The sequence below is a fragment of the Euphorbia lathyris genome, chromosome 10, assembly GCF_963576675.1.
Source record: "Euphorbia lathyris chromosome 10, ddEupLath1.1, whole genome shotgun sequence".
Taxonomy (NCBI): Eukaryota; Viridiplantae; Streptophyta; class Magnoliopsida; order Malpighiales; family Euphorbiaceae; genus Euphorbia; species Euphorbia lathyris.
Genome location: NC_088919.1, coordinates 11,398,949 through 11,413,115, shown reverse-complemented (window position 1 = coordinate 11,413,115; position 14,167 = coordinate 11,398,949).

Sequence of the window (14,167 nt, the reverse complement as noted above, 5' to 3'; positions counted from 1 at the left end):
CCACATGACTACTATACACTATGAGGAAGCCGCTAGGCGGACAGGAAGGACGTTGATGAGATGCGGCGAGCTGGGTCTCATAATTTTTGATCCAGGGAAAGCGATCCGCCAGATTCGCTAGATCCGCGGCATTCATGCGAGACGGAGTGGACTCCGCTCGGGGATTCTTTTTCTTGGGAGGAATCGAAGAAGAGGCCATTGATCCCCGGAACCACCTAGGGTCACCGGCCGGAGCAGCACCGGAGATAGAAGTAAAAAGAGAGGGATTCCTAATGGAACGAGTCTGGTAATGATTACGCGCCGAGTTGTCAAACTCAGCTAAATCGGAATTAACCGTGTCCTCGGAAGAATGGGAGTTCTCCGACGACGAGGTAGTCCAGCTAAAATATACTTCAATTTCAGGAGGAGGAGAGGAATTAAAAAGTTCTGAAGTTGATCTAGAAGATGAAGACGAACTTCTAAACATCCAGGAAAAGTTAAAGCGAAAAGAAAATAAACTTACATGAGAAATCGGAAGCTTGGTGCAAAACCCATAAGAAATCCCAGAAAAGCTTCGAGCGCAGGAGAAAAATGGGGAAATGAGGAAGAAAGAGAAAGCGTAAGAAGAAGAAAGAAGTTTTCTTCTTCCTGGGACAGTGTGTCCACTACACGTGTCAATCATCCAATGACATTGAACAATGTGCTCATTAATGCAAGTGTTTATGACGGCGCGCGGAAGTTCAAAAGCCCTAAAGGACTTTAAGGACATTTTGGGGGGGGGGGGGGCTTCTGATAACATTGAGATATTATCCTGAGGACCAAAAGGGATATTCACTCAAAGTACGCCGCGTAGTGGTCTCCAAAAGGAAGCTGGTTGGCGGATCTCCCCAGATCAGCTCAGAGAGATCTGCTGGCGGACCTATAAGGCGAATCTCTCCCTTCGCCTCTATAACGGCTGGCCGCTGACTCGGCCATAAAAGATCATTAATGAGTTATTAATTAGCTAATCCGCCAGGTTCAGAATAACCCGTAACCGCCATTAATGAGGCATTAATGGAGACTTTCTAGTTACCTGAAGGTTACAACTTCCCAGCTATATATAGCCTGATCCCCTAGGTTATCAAGGTACACACACATTCTCCCCATTCTTGTCAATTCCGTTGGTTTCCTTGAACCATCTTACTGACTTTGGCATCGGAGTGTCCCCGGCCGATCCCAACGGCACCTCACAGGGAAGTGCTCCGATCAAGGATTTTTCCTCAAGTTAACAACAGTTAATTCCTCAAAGATTTTGATGGAGGGATTAGTTGTCGCTTCCCGTTCGAAGAATCAGACAATAGGGTTTGGGAATATTATATGTGGAATCATTTTGGGTTCCAAGGGATCAGTTTCTGTTCCTTGGACTGATAAGGAACCATTTCCCATAATGAATTACGAGTTTCAGGAAAATGAGGGACTTGTAAAGAGAGAGTTTCGTTCTAGTCCAAAATTTCTTTCTCCTGTAGAAAGGGAAATCTTCATACAAGCGAAGATTAACAGGGCCAATGCACGACGTATTCCAATTCATAGGGATACTGTTTAAATTTATAATGTTTGATTGTAAATTCTGTACATATGATTGATGTTCATGTATATAGATCTATTTCTTGTGTATATATGTTTAATAAGTAATTCATATACATATGTCATTATGATTAATTAAGTGCATTAATTCTTTCATTTATTTCTTTTAATTAAGGAACAACCTTTGGGTTTCCTTCTATTTAATGTTTTAGTTTTGTTTTTGTAGTTTCAGGAATTAAAACTTAGCATTAATGTTACTTAATTACAAGAGGATTCGAATTAATCATGTTTATATTGTCAAAAATATCAAATTTTTAGTCAGAAATTCCAGAGTCTCAGTTGAGATTCTGAAATCTCGGTTGAGACAGCAAGAAACAAATTTTTCAGCAGCTTTTATCCTCCTGGAGTGCTTGCTGTCGCGACTGGTATGACGGGAATGGGACAGATTTTTTGCACTATTTCCTATTTCTACTCTAATTACTTACCTATTCATAAATCCTAATCAATACCAAATTCTTACACCTATTTATATCACCTATATTTACACAAATCAATCATCTTTTACTTTTCCCAACACAAAGATTCACTCACCTTTCCCATAAATCTTTACCCTATTCATCTTCTTCTTCCTTAAATCACCACCATTATCTTTTACTCTTCCTTTCATTCTTTCAAATTTCTTCATCTCTTTCACCAAATTTCACACAACAAAAATGCCTAGACAAAAAACCATTACTAACAAAACCAAAGCCACTGAAGTCAATAGATTACGGGTTCAATATGGAGCACCGTTCGATATTGCGACGGAGGCCGAAGGACAAAAATTTCGCCGTTTTTCTAATAACGAAGTGGTGTTCGTCAACATGCCTTTCCTTGACACCGAAACGGTAAACATATTTTCTTTTACCGACCGTATTGATGAATATCTATCCGTTCTTGGTTGGACAAGATTTGCTAGTATGCGTTTTCCTAGTAATAAATCGCATATTTTGGAATTTTTGGTCACTCTCATTTATGATAAGAAGGTATTATCTCTTTTCGAAACAATGGGATTCGTTTTGAAGTCGGGAATGCGGCAATGAACCGATGGTTTGGTTTTCCTACTCGGAATTTTTTCCAAACCAAAGACTTTTAATGCACACACGGTTTGGCACACTTTAACCGGCTTAGATGTTTTTCATCCGAAGAACACTTCTAGTAAGTTACTTAAGGATAATTGTATCTTTTTATTTCACAAATTTTTATCCTTCTCTTTATTTGGTCGGGTTGAGAGTTCAAAGGTGCAAATCCGTGACTTATTTGTGCTAGATTGCATTTTTAAGAATTTGACCATTTATAGTATTGGAATGATATTTACTAATTTGGTCCGAGCTTCCGCGTCCCTCAATAAGCAAGTGCCAATGGGTAATTTAATTACCGGCATTGTTTTGGGTGCTCGGGGTGAATTAGCGGATTATCAAAAATATGCCTCATGTTGGTTTACCTTCCTTGGATATCACGGCACTTCAAAGAGCCAATTTATTGAAGAAATTGGGACCACCCGCATTTATCTCCTATGAGGATCGTACGAGACGTGTTTTTGCTACCTTGGGTGGTGAAGCTTCAAGTTCTCATGGTTTCGGTACCCAAGATGACGATGAAGAAGATGATGAGGGATTTGATGATGAAGAGGAGGAGGACAATGTTGATGTTAATACCAACGAGCAAGCAAATGTGGAACCAAATGCTGATGACCAAGTTGGATGGCAACGTGTGTTGACACAAATGAACGAGAATAACCGTCAAATGAATTTGCGGTTAGATGAAGTCGTTGTCAACAATATCGAAATGAGTTCGAGGATAAACACGGTGGATGCCAATATCACTACTTTGAGACGTGAGCACAAATCTACTCGTCGCCGGTTGCTATCTTTCTTCCGACGCCAAGGAGTTGAGACTACGCCATCCCCACCGGGTTCACCTTGATAGGTTTTATCCTTTCTATCTTTCACTCATTTTCGTTACACTCTTTCTCATTTTGTTTCGTACCATTATCTTTATTATTATGTTTGAATGTTCTCGTGCCATATTTTTAATTCAAATTCGTATGATTTAATTTCGTACTATTTTTTGTGTTTTATCGCTTTTTGCACCAATGAGGACATGGTCCAAATTAAGTGTGGGAGGAGATATTTCATATGCTATTTATTTTAAGTACGAATGAATGCAACGAATGAGAATGAATGTTATTTATTTAAGTATAAATACATGTTGTTATTAATGTTTAAGTAAAGTATATAATGCAACATTTTCCAAACAAGAAATGCAACATTTTTATATTAAGTGCAACATTTTTCAAAAATAATGACAATTTTTCATAAACATTTTTTTGAGTATATATATTTCATATGTTTCAAACACTTTAACTTTCAAAAATAATGTTAAGCATATTTTAAGGTTATCATTATCGTTAGAAATAATATTTCTATACGGGCAATATTTTTACAAATATTTTTACAAATCTTCGATACGATTTTAGCAAAAACGTCTCGAGTAAATGTATATAAGTAAAATTTCTTTAGTTTCAAATCTCTATTTTATATCATGAATTCATGATAAATATAAATCTTATTTTCAATTTTCAATTAGGTTTATAGGCATAAATCAAACTAACAACTTTAGCTTTTTAGCTCGGTATGATTTTCGTCTTACATTAAAAACCAATTGAAGTTTTTAAGGAAACTTTAGCCATAATACATGTTGAATTTCAAGTCAATATAGGATGAATGTGCTATTTTTCTTTCCCAATTTTATTTTTACATTTTAATTAAATCAAGTAGTCGTATTCTTAACTTTTGGCCACGATTGAGACCACCCTTATCACAATCGAGGTATGAAAGGGAAGAACATTAAGTACCGTTTACTTTTGACCACGATTGCGACCACCCTTATCACAATCGTGGTATGAAAGGAACGTTAGAAATTAAAGCAAAATTAAACGTGTTTAAAGTTTTAAGTAACGATTGCGTCCACCCATGGCATGGTCGGTACCTCTTAAACGAACACAAAAGCAAATTAATTCATATAAAGTCACGGACGAGACCACCCTTATCACGGGCGTGACTAAACAAATATATTAAACCTAAGTCCTTAATAAATCTATATTTGTAATAGTTTAGGTTTGGGAAAGGAAATTTTGTGCTTTAAATGCCTTGAGACGAAAGATTCGAAAACATGCGTGCTTACACCGTCCCGAATACTTCAATATAAAAATTGAAATACAAGACGAATGATATATCTCTTTTACACTAGCTAGTTTGATACTTTGCGTATAAATTTACCACGGAATTTTATCTTTCGGTTTAACTAATTTAAAGAGGAATGTATGGATATATGTTCTATTTTATAAAGAGATCGATTAAAGAATAAATTCAGTGAAATTTTGCTCGGGACTAGCAAAAGCTTAAGTGTGGGAGTTTGTTAAGCCCAAAATATACCTAAAATATCATATATAAATACGTTAAATTTACATTGAAATCGTGCTAATTATATTGATTTAGAATACTTTTACGTCTTTATTTACTTCTTTGATGCAAGGTACTTAATTATTTGGTTAAATCAAAACGGAGCTAAAACGGAGGAAAAACCTAAATTACGTGCCAAGAATATGTATCAATCAGGGGACCGACTCAAGGAGAAGAGAAACAGTCGAGAGACGGGGAAGAAAGCCCCTGTCGCAACTGAGATTTTCAGAATCTCAATCGCGACATACGAACACCAGTCAGGAAAATTTGAAGTTTTCAGCTCGCCCCTTCACCCCCTGTCGCGACTGAGATTCTCGGAATCTCATATGAGACAGCGAAGAATTCTGCACAGTTTTCACATGTTTAAATCCAAGAAACGCATCTGTTCGTTTGGATAAAAGCGACCCTTCACCAACGGACACGACCCATCAATTACAACCCTTCACCAACTATAAATAAGTGATTCATTTCAGAAATCAATGTTGGAAAATAGTTAGAGAAATTAGAGAGTTGTTATATTGAAGAAACTCTGACTCAGAAATGAGTCAGATTAGTTTACATTTCTGTAAAAGCAAACTTGCTGTACACAAGTTGTTATTAGATTAGTTATAAACACAGTAGTATTAGTTTAGTTTCAAATGTTGATTAGAGACAAGTTTTCATTCTGGTAGTGGACCTAGCGGTCTCTATTCCGAAGATTCAGCGAGAAGAACTAACGGCTGAAGCGCAAAGAGGTCTAACAAGCCTACGGAGTTTGAGGGAAAGATTGACAACCCGGATCTCAAAGTTTTTGTTAAAATGCTATCCATGTTTCTTCTTCTCTGTTAACTTGTGAAGATTCACAATTCACTAATAATATATTTATTTTATTCAATACATTCTTCATGTTGGTATTTTGATATTGTTCTGACAAAATGATTTTCAAAGTGATAAATTGGTGTTTTTATTAAAACGTTTTATACAATCATATTTATATAGAAACTTTGTTGAACACTTGAAAGAATTAGTTTTTATGGATGATATGATCGTTAGTGCGGCTTATCAGATATAAAATACTAATTTGATTAAGGTAGAAATCTGCTCCGGTCCAGAGAGATTTCTACGGTTCAAAGCCATTTAATTGCATAAATTCTTGTATTATTACATGTTCATAATCTTACCAAAGTTATAGTTGCTTTCTTTGCTTAATGAAAATAAGTTTTATACCTTCTATTTATTTCAACTACAGAAGCATCTGTCTTGTAATCAAAATCTCAAGATAGAATTGTTCTCTAAATTCAATATAATATTCTCATCTAATCCTAATTTATCCGAACCAATACAATCAATTAAACGATTTTCTTTAGTTAAACCTAAAGACGTGAATAAAACTGAATTAAAAAAGTTTTTAGTTAAAAAGCGTTCCCTGTGGGTTCGATATCTTTTATTACTACAAGCGTATACCGTGCACTTGCGGAAAGCGCTCTATAGACACCATATGAAGCACTTTATGGGAGACCTTGTAGAAGTCCAATTTGTTGGGATGTTGAGGGCATGAGACAGTTAGAGGGGCCTGAGTTAGTTCAGGAAACAGTAGAGAAGATAAATGTGGTGAAGAAATGCCTTAAAGCAGCTCAAGAACGACATAAGACTTACGCAGATCAACACAGGAGAGAAATGGAGTATGAAGTTGGGGACAAAGTATTTCTGAAAGTATCTCTATGGAAGGGGGATAGTACGTTTTGGCAGACGGGGAAAATTGAACCCAAGGTTCATTGGACCTTATGAAATTATTGAACGGATTGGACCATTGGCATACAGGTTAGACCTTCCAAGTGATGAACTATCTCAGATTCACAAAGTCTTCCATGTATCTGTATTGAGGAGGTATAATTCGGACCCGAGTCATATGATTCCCGAGCCGGAGATCGAGGTTGTAAATCAGAATCTGACAGTCAAAGAAAAGCCAATAAAAATTTTGGAGAGACAAATACGAAAGCTTAGGAGGCGAGAAATGCCTATGTACGAGTAAGGTGGAGTCACAACAAGTCGCTTAGAGAAGCAACTTGGGAGCTAGAAGAAAACATGATGGAACAATAACCGTATCTATTTGCACATGCAGGTATATAAATTTCGGGGTCGAAATTTCTTTTAAGGAGGGTGATAGGGGTATTTTACCCCTATCTTTTAGCGTGATTTACGGGTTAATTTTAGAAGAAATAAATAAGTTTAATTACAAAAATAGAGTGTTTTAATAAAATAACGAAATAAAAATAAATTCCGTACTTTCGGTTAATTTTCCTTATGTTTGATTAATATTATAAAATAAAACGTCAAGCTAACTCGGCTCTCGAGAATTGTATTTCAGGTACGAGCAAGGAGTGGAAATCTACCAAAATATGCGGGGCGTATCACTCCTCACGCGGGGCGTAGATGCAATGATGAGCCCAATCATAAACGTCACACTGCATTGTCTCTTAAGTCAACCATCGGTATGCGAGGCGTGTTTTAGGATACGCAAGGCGTAAATGGCGTATTTCAAGCAATAAAACGCAATGAGCTCAAACACGCGCGGCGTATATCACTATACGCGGGGCGTGGTTGAGACAACAAGACCCGGATTAAGTCCACATGCAAGAAATCGTTGAAGGAATGGGTCATTATGATCATGTTGCTCCATGCTTTGCTCCATGCTTGTAGGAATGGGAAATATGCAAAATAATGTTGCTCCATGCTTTGCTCCATGCTTGTAGGAATGGGAAATATGCAAAATAATGTTGCTTCATGCTTTGCTCCATGCTTGTACCTTGTGAAATTATGATTTTAGCACTCATTTGATATACCTCTTTGTATAAACAAGTTTCATATTTTTAAGTTCTTGCTATTTTAGTTTTAGATTCAGATTTTAGTTTGCAAAACTCTCCCACCTTGAGAGCTTGTTCGTTTATTCCGGCATTCCGTCAAAGTTCCGTTCCACCTCCATCCACCAAGCTCGAGAGTTCCACCTCCAAGTCCTAAGAGACGGCCTTGAGTCCGGTTAGCTAGTCCCAAGGGTGAATTCTTCCCTTTTCACTTGCTAATTAGCTTGTACTCTTCCTATGTACTAGGCTTGGTTGTATTCTATATTCTCATTCTCCATATTTATAATTTATGATTCACAATCTCTATTTCTTATATGTGTTGATACTTGCTACTTGTTTTGATATTCGTAATTGATTATTGTGTAGGAGGACACGATTTCCGACGCCATTCGGGCTATCTTTAGGGGTTATATAGGTGTTGCCTTACCGGAAGTGACAAACCGGAAACCGTAGGAATTGACAAGCCACGGAACTTACGGGCCCTAATTTCTAATCCCAAGCATTAGACACGCCTTGACTAGGAATCACGTAGTCTAAGTACTTCACGGGTCGGTCACACTACACGTAGTCGTCATTGCAAGAGTAAATCATTAACCGTATATATTTAGAATCATTGTTTATCGTATTTATATCTTATCACCATTCATATCACTTCGTAGAGTTTTTGTGACGTAAATCTGTCTCACTAATAGTTTAGGAGTAGTTTGTAGTTGATTCTCACACCAACCCCAAAGTATTCACCGCTTAAATAACGTATAAAACCGAGTCGTTTAATACTTGAAATTATAAATCCCATGGATTTGATACCCGGTCTTAACCGGATTATTACTTGATACGACGGGGTACACTTGCCCCTAAGTAGTCGTAACGGCTAGTAGATATAAAGCACTTAGAAAGACCACATCCATATTCGTAGCGCAAACATTGTAATATACATTTTGTCGTAGAAAAGCACTACTAGCGTCGCGCTATCAAGTTTTTGGTGCCGTTGCTGGGGATTTATAATTTCTTGCAATATTAGATAAAAACGTTTTATTGTTAGTTTAAGTATTCCTTTTGTACAAATTGTTTATATCGACTTCTTTTTCTCTTTTTGTGAATAATTTATTTTGTTGTTATTAATGATCTTTTTCATGGTATGATGCCTTATAGTCGTCATCTGTGGGATGACCACAAGGATGACGGATGTTCGCACCAACAATCACCCTCGCAACTCGATGTGGTAATCTCTATGCTTAAAGATATTCATGTGAGATTATCTAACACTGAGGTATTTTGTAGGGATTTGGGAAATCAAATCGCTAGTTTGAAGTCTCGTATCGATTCAACCGCGGACGAATCAATTAGAGACGCTAATCCGGGTGATCAAAATGTGGTGCTCGAGTTAATTGAGCCTTCTTAAGAGAGCCCCCCAAATTCCGAAGGCCGCCTCAGTTGCGAGGAACCGGAAATCCTAATCGATGCGCCGGTTGCGTGTGAACCCATGGAAAAGTATCCAAAGCTAGAAGAGTTTGAGGTTTATTCTAATTCGGAATATTTCACTCTTTTTGAACTACCAAAAGAGTCAAAAAGGGAGCAAACGAAACTCTTCAATAATTTCTGTAAATATAGTTTTTGGTTTTTGTTAAATTTTTTTGAAGCTAACAATCTGTTTTGTAGGTACGGATTGTTTATTCAAGAATTTGCATTTCTAACGCGAATGGAAGCATACACCTAGGAGGAAATGCTAAGTCGAGCTCACCAACTATAGCGTAGCGCTTCTTGGGAGGCAACCCAAGCTCGAATAAAGTTTAATTTTATGTCTTTAATTTACTTTTAAGTTTTTACATTTAAGTTATTATTGTGTGCTTAATTATTATTTTTTTTCCTTACATTTTATTAGGTGTTCGTGTAATTTTGTGTCAATTCGGTGGGACGATTTGGAAGAGAATTGTAAGTATTGACGTTGGCAAAAATAAAACAAAAATGGAAAAAATGGAAAAAATTATTTTATTTTATTTTTTATCTTATTTTATTTTATTTTTTATATATATAATATATTTATATTGATTTTATAAAATTTAAAAAAAAAAAAAAAGTGATGCTGGCCGCTGTGGCACGCGGCAGCACGCCCCGCACGCCAGCGCTGCGACAGCTCCAGGAGCTGTGGCACGCAGGGCGCGAGGCAGTACGCCCCGCGCGCAGCGTTGCCACAGCTCCAGGAGCTGCGGCACGCGGGGCGCGCGCGGCAGCACGCCCCGCGCGCAGCGTTGCCACAGCTCCAGGTGCTACGGCACGCGGGGCGCGCGCGGCAGCACGCCCCGTGCGCAGCGTTGCCACAGCTTCAGGTGCTGCGGCACGCGGGGCACGCGCGGTAGCACGCCCCGCCCGTAGCGTTGCCCAGCGCGACGCCCGCCGACCGCAACGGGTTGAAATTTTATTTTCTTTATTGATTTTTCTTTTTAACACAAAAAAAAACATATTTATATATATATAAAAAATAATAATAATAATAATAATAAAAATATATGTATATATATATATTTACATTAATAATCTTTCAATCCAATTTAAATTTTAAATTTTAAATAAATGTCAACCGAGTTCGAGAATTGATACCTCGAACACTTCACACGTCATTACTATCGGGAGCGGAACATGTCATATCCACCACCTTCGGAAGATGTTTGAGGGAGTCTTCTCTACCTTACTCTTTTTCTTTACACTTTGTGCTTCAAATTTATTTCGCAATGTTGGAACTTATTGCGTTTTTAAGTGTGAGGAGGGATAGGGTAGATAACCCTCTATCTTTCAATTTAATTTTTGTTTTTTTTTTCTTTTCTTTTGCGACGTCCTTGGAATAGACGTCATTTTAATAACGCGGAGGGCCGTGCAACCCCGCACTTTCAGTTTGTTTTGCACTAACAAAAACAAAAATAAAAATCAAATAAACAACAAAATAATTAAACTAATTTATTGATTCTTAAATTTTTCCGACACACTACCTCCCTCGGAAATTATTTAAAGTTCCGTTATTTGTTCTTAAATATAAAGACGTTGACACAAAGGATCGGTAAGAAATTTTAGTCTTAATTTTGAAGTTCTAAAATTTATGCAAAGCTTAGGTGATACTAAACAAAAACATTGAGTCCTAACCCACATGTCATCTCCATAATGAAACTTAAAAAGGCAATAAAAACGGGATGTTTGAAAATTTAGCGAAGACTCGATAGTACAAAATTTAACCCAAATCTTTGTGAGATATTTTTGAGCCTAAAAGAGTTCATACGAGAACTCCATGTCCTTCACAATTTTTTGAGAGCTTTGACTTCACCCGAATCATAGAGTTTGCACCTAATACCGGGTTTAGTACACTTATTTTGGTTAAAATGGCAATAGATGATAAAACGAATCCACTTAGTCTAATCCTTTTCTTAAATTATTTTTCTCGTTTTCATTAACCTCTAGGAAACCCCCTCGAGCCTATTAACCAACTTTTTGTTGTTAACACCCTATTTAACATTTAACCCTTTTTCCTCTAGATTAAATACCAACAAAATCAAGTCGCACCCGAAATAAGCCAAAGGCCTTGACAAGTAAGCACCAAAAGCTTTCAAAACCATTTTTGTGCCGCTCTAAAACGAAAAAGAAAAAAATACAATAAAGAGCAAAAAGGCATTCTCAAGCTCTACCGGAACAATTTCGAGTTATATCTTATGAACTCACCGAGGCCAAAATGAAAATGCGGTACGATCACTAAATTGGTATTTAAACTCGAGTTTCTAAAAAAATAACCGCTAAAAATCCACCCACATTACAACCCCCATTCGGGTTCATTTTTAATATTGCCTAAACCATAACATAGGAGGAAAAACCCGGATGAAAATGCAAACTCAAAGTGACTTCGGGTAAGTGCAAAGAAGAGTGCTAAAACACCGACCCACCAAAGTTTGAGCGTAAGAGTGAAATCCCTTGGTGAGGTACTATCGGGTTCTCAAAAGATAATCGACCCCCGTTAATATTGCCTATTAATTTTGATCATGGCGGTTTCAAATAAGTTTTGGTCACTCGATTGTTTGTGTGGGTATTTACCGAAAACTTTGAAAAAAACTTTAACTTTGAAATCACGCACTTGGTAAAACCGACCGACGGTTTGTTTCTTAATAATCTCAATCCCTTGTCTTTCGATTTCTTTTACTTGAGGACAAGTAAAACTTTAAAGTCCGAGGAGTTTTGATAGGGGTATTTTACCCCTATCTTTTAGCGTGATTTACGGGTTAATTTTAGAAGAAATAAATAAGTTTAATTACAAAAATAGAGTGTTTTAATAAAATAACGAAATAAAAATAAATTTCGTACTTTCGGTTAATTTTCCTTATGTTTGATTAATATTAGAAAATAAAACGTCAAGCTAACTCGGCTCTCGAGAATTGTATTTCAGGTACGAGCAAGGAGTGGAAATCTACCAAAAGACGCGGGGCGTATCACTCCTCACGCGGGGCGTAGATGCAATGATGAGCCCAATCATAAACGTCAGACTGCATTGTCTCTTAAGTCAACCATCGGTACGCGAGGCGTGTTTCAGGATACGCAAGGCGTAAATGGCGTATTTCAAGCAATAAAACGCCAGGAGCTCAAACACGCGCGGCGTATATCACTATACGCGGGGCGTGGTTGAGACAACAAGACCCGGATTAAGTCCACATGCAAGAAATCATTGAAGGAATGGGTCATTATGATCATGTTGCTCCATGCTTTGCTCCATGCTTGTAGGAATGGGAAATATGCAAAATAATGTTGCTCCATGCTTGTACCTTGTGAAATTATGATTTTACCCCTAGCTTGATGTGTATAAATAAGAGTGACTAGTACTCATTTGATATACCTCTTTGTATAAACAAGTTTCATATTTTTAAGTTCTTGCTATTTTAGTTTTAGATTCAGATTTTAGTTTGCAAAACTCTCCCACCTTGAGAGCTTGTTCGTTTATTCCGGCTTTCCGTCAAAGTTCCGTTCCACCTCCATCCACCAAGCTCGAGAGTTCCACCTCCAAGTCCTAAGAGACGGCATTGAGTCCGGTTAGCTAGTCCCGAGGGTGAATTCTTCCCTTTTCACTTGCTAATTAGCTTGTACTCTTCCTATGTACTAGGCTTGGTTGTATTCTATATTCTCATTCTCCATATTTATAATTTATGATTCACAATCTCTATTTCTTATATGTGTTGATACTTGCTACTTGTTTTGATATTCGTAATTTGATTATTGTGTAGGAGGACACGATTTCCGACGCCATTCGGGCTATCTTTAGGGGTTATATAGGTGTTGCCTTACCGGAAGTGACAAACCGGAAACCGTAGGAATTGACAAGCCACGGAACTTACGGGCCCTAATTTCTAATCCCAAGAATTAGACACGCCTTGACTAGGAATCACGTAGTCTAAGTACTTCACGGGTCGGTCACACTACACGTAGTCGTCATTGCAAGAGTAAATCATTAACCGTATATATTTAGAATCATTGTTTATCGTATTTATATCTTATCACCATTCATATCACTTCGTAGAGTTTTTATGACGTAAATCTGTCTCACTAATAGTTTAGGAGTAGTTTGTAGTTGATTCTCACACCAACCCCAAAGTATTCACCGCTTAAATAACGTATAAAACCGAGTCGTTTAATACTTGCAATTATAAATCCCGTGGATTCGATACCCGGTCTTAACCGGATTATTACTTGATACGACGGGGTACACTTGCCCCTAAGTAGTCGTAACGTCTAGTAGATATAAAGCACTTAGAAAGACCACATCCATATTCGTAGCGCAAACATCGTAATATACATTTTGTCGTAGAAAAGCACTACTAGCGTCGCGCTATCAGAGGGTAGAACTGTAACATCTGAATAATTAATTACAATTAATAAAATAATAATAAATAAATAAATTGAAGAGATGAAATAAGTTTTCGTGTAAAACAAAAACAAGAGGAAAAGAAATAAACCAAAGTTATGGGACCATTCCAATGTTTGTATTATTATTAGTTATATTATTATTATTATTATTATTATCAGGTTGAGTTGGTTCTTGTAATATATTTCCAGAACCAAACCTTTCTCTATCCACAGTTTGAGTTTTATTTTCTTTTTATCTCCTAATTTCCCTCGTAACTCCTTATTCCGGTCAACTTTTAAAGCGGAAATCATACCATTAAATTAATTATTCCGTAAGGAAGATTTTGAGATAACTATTCATATTTTTTGACCAAAAAGTATAGTGATCGGAGCAGATATTTTTCACCAAAAAAG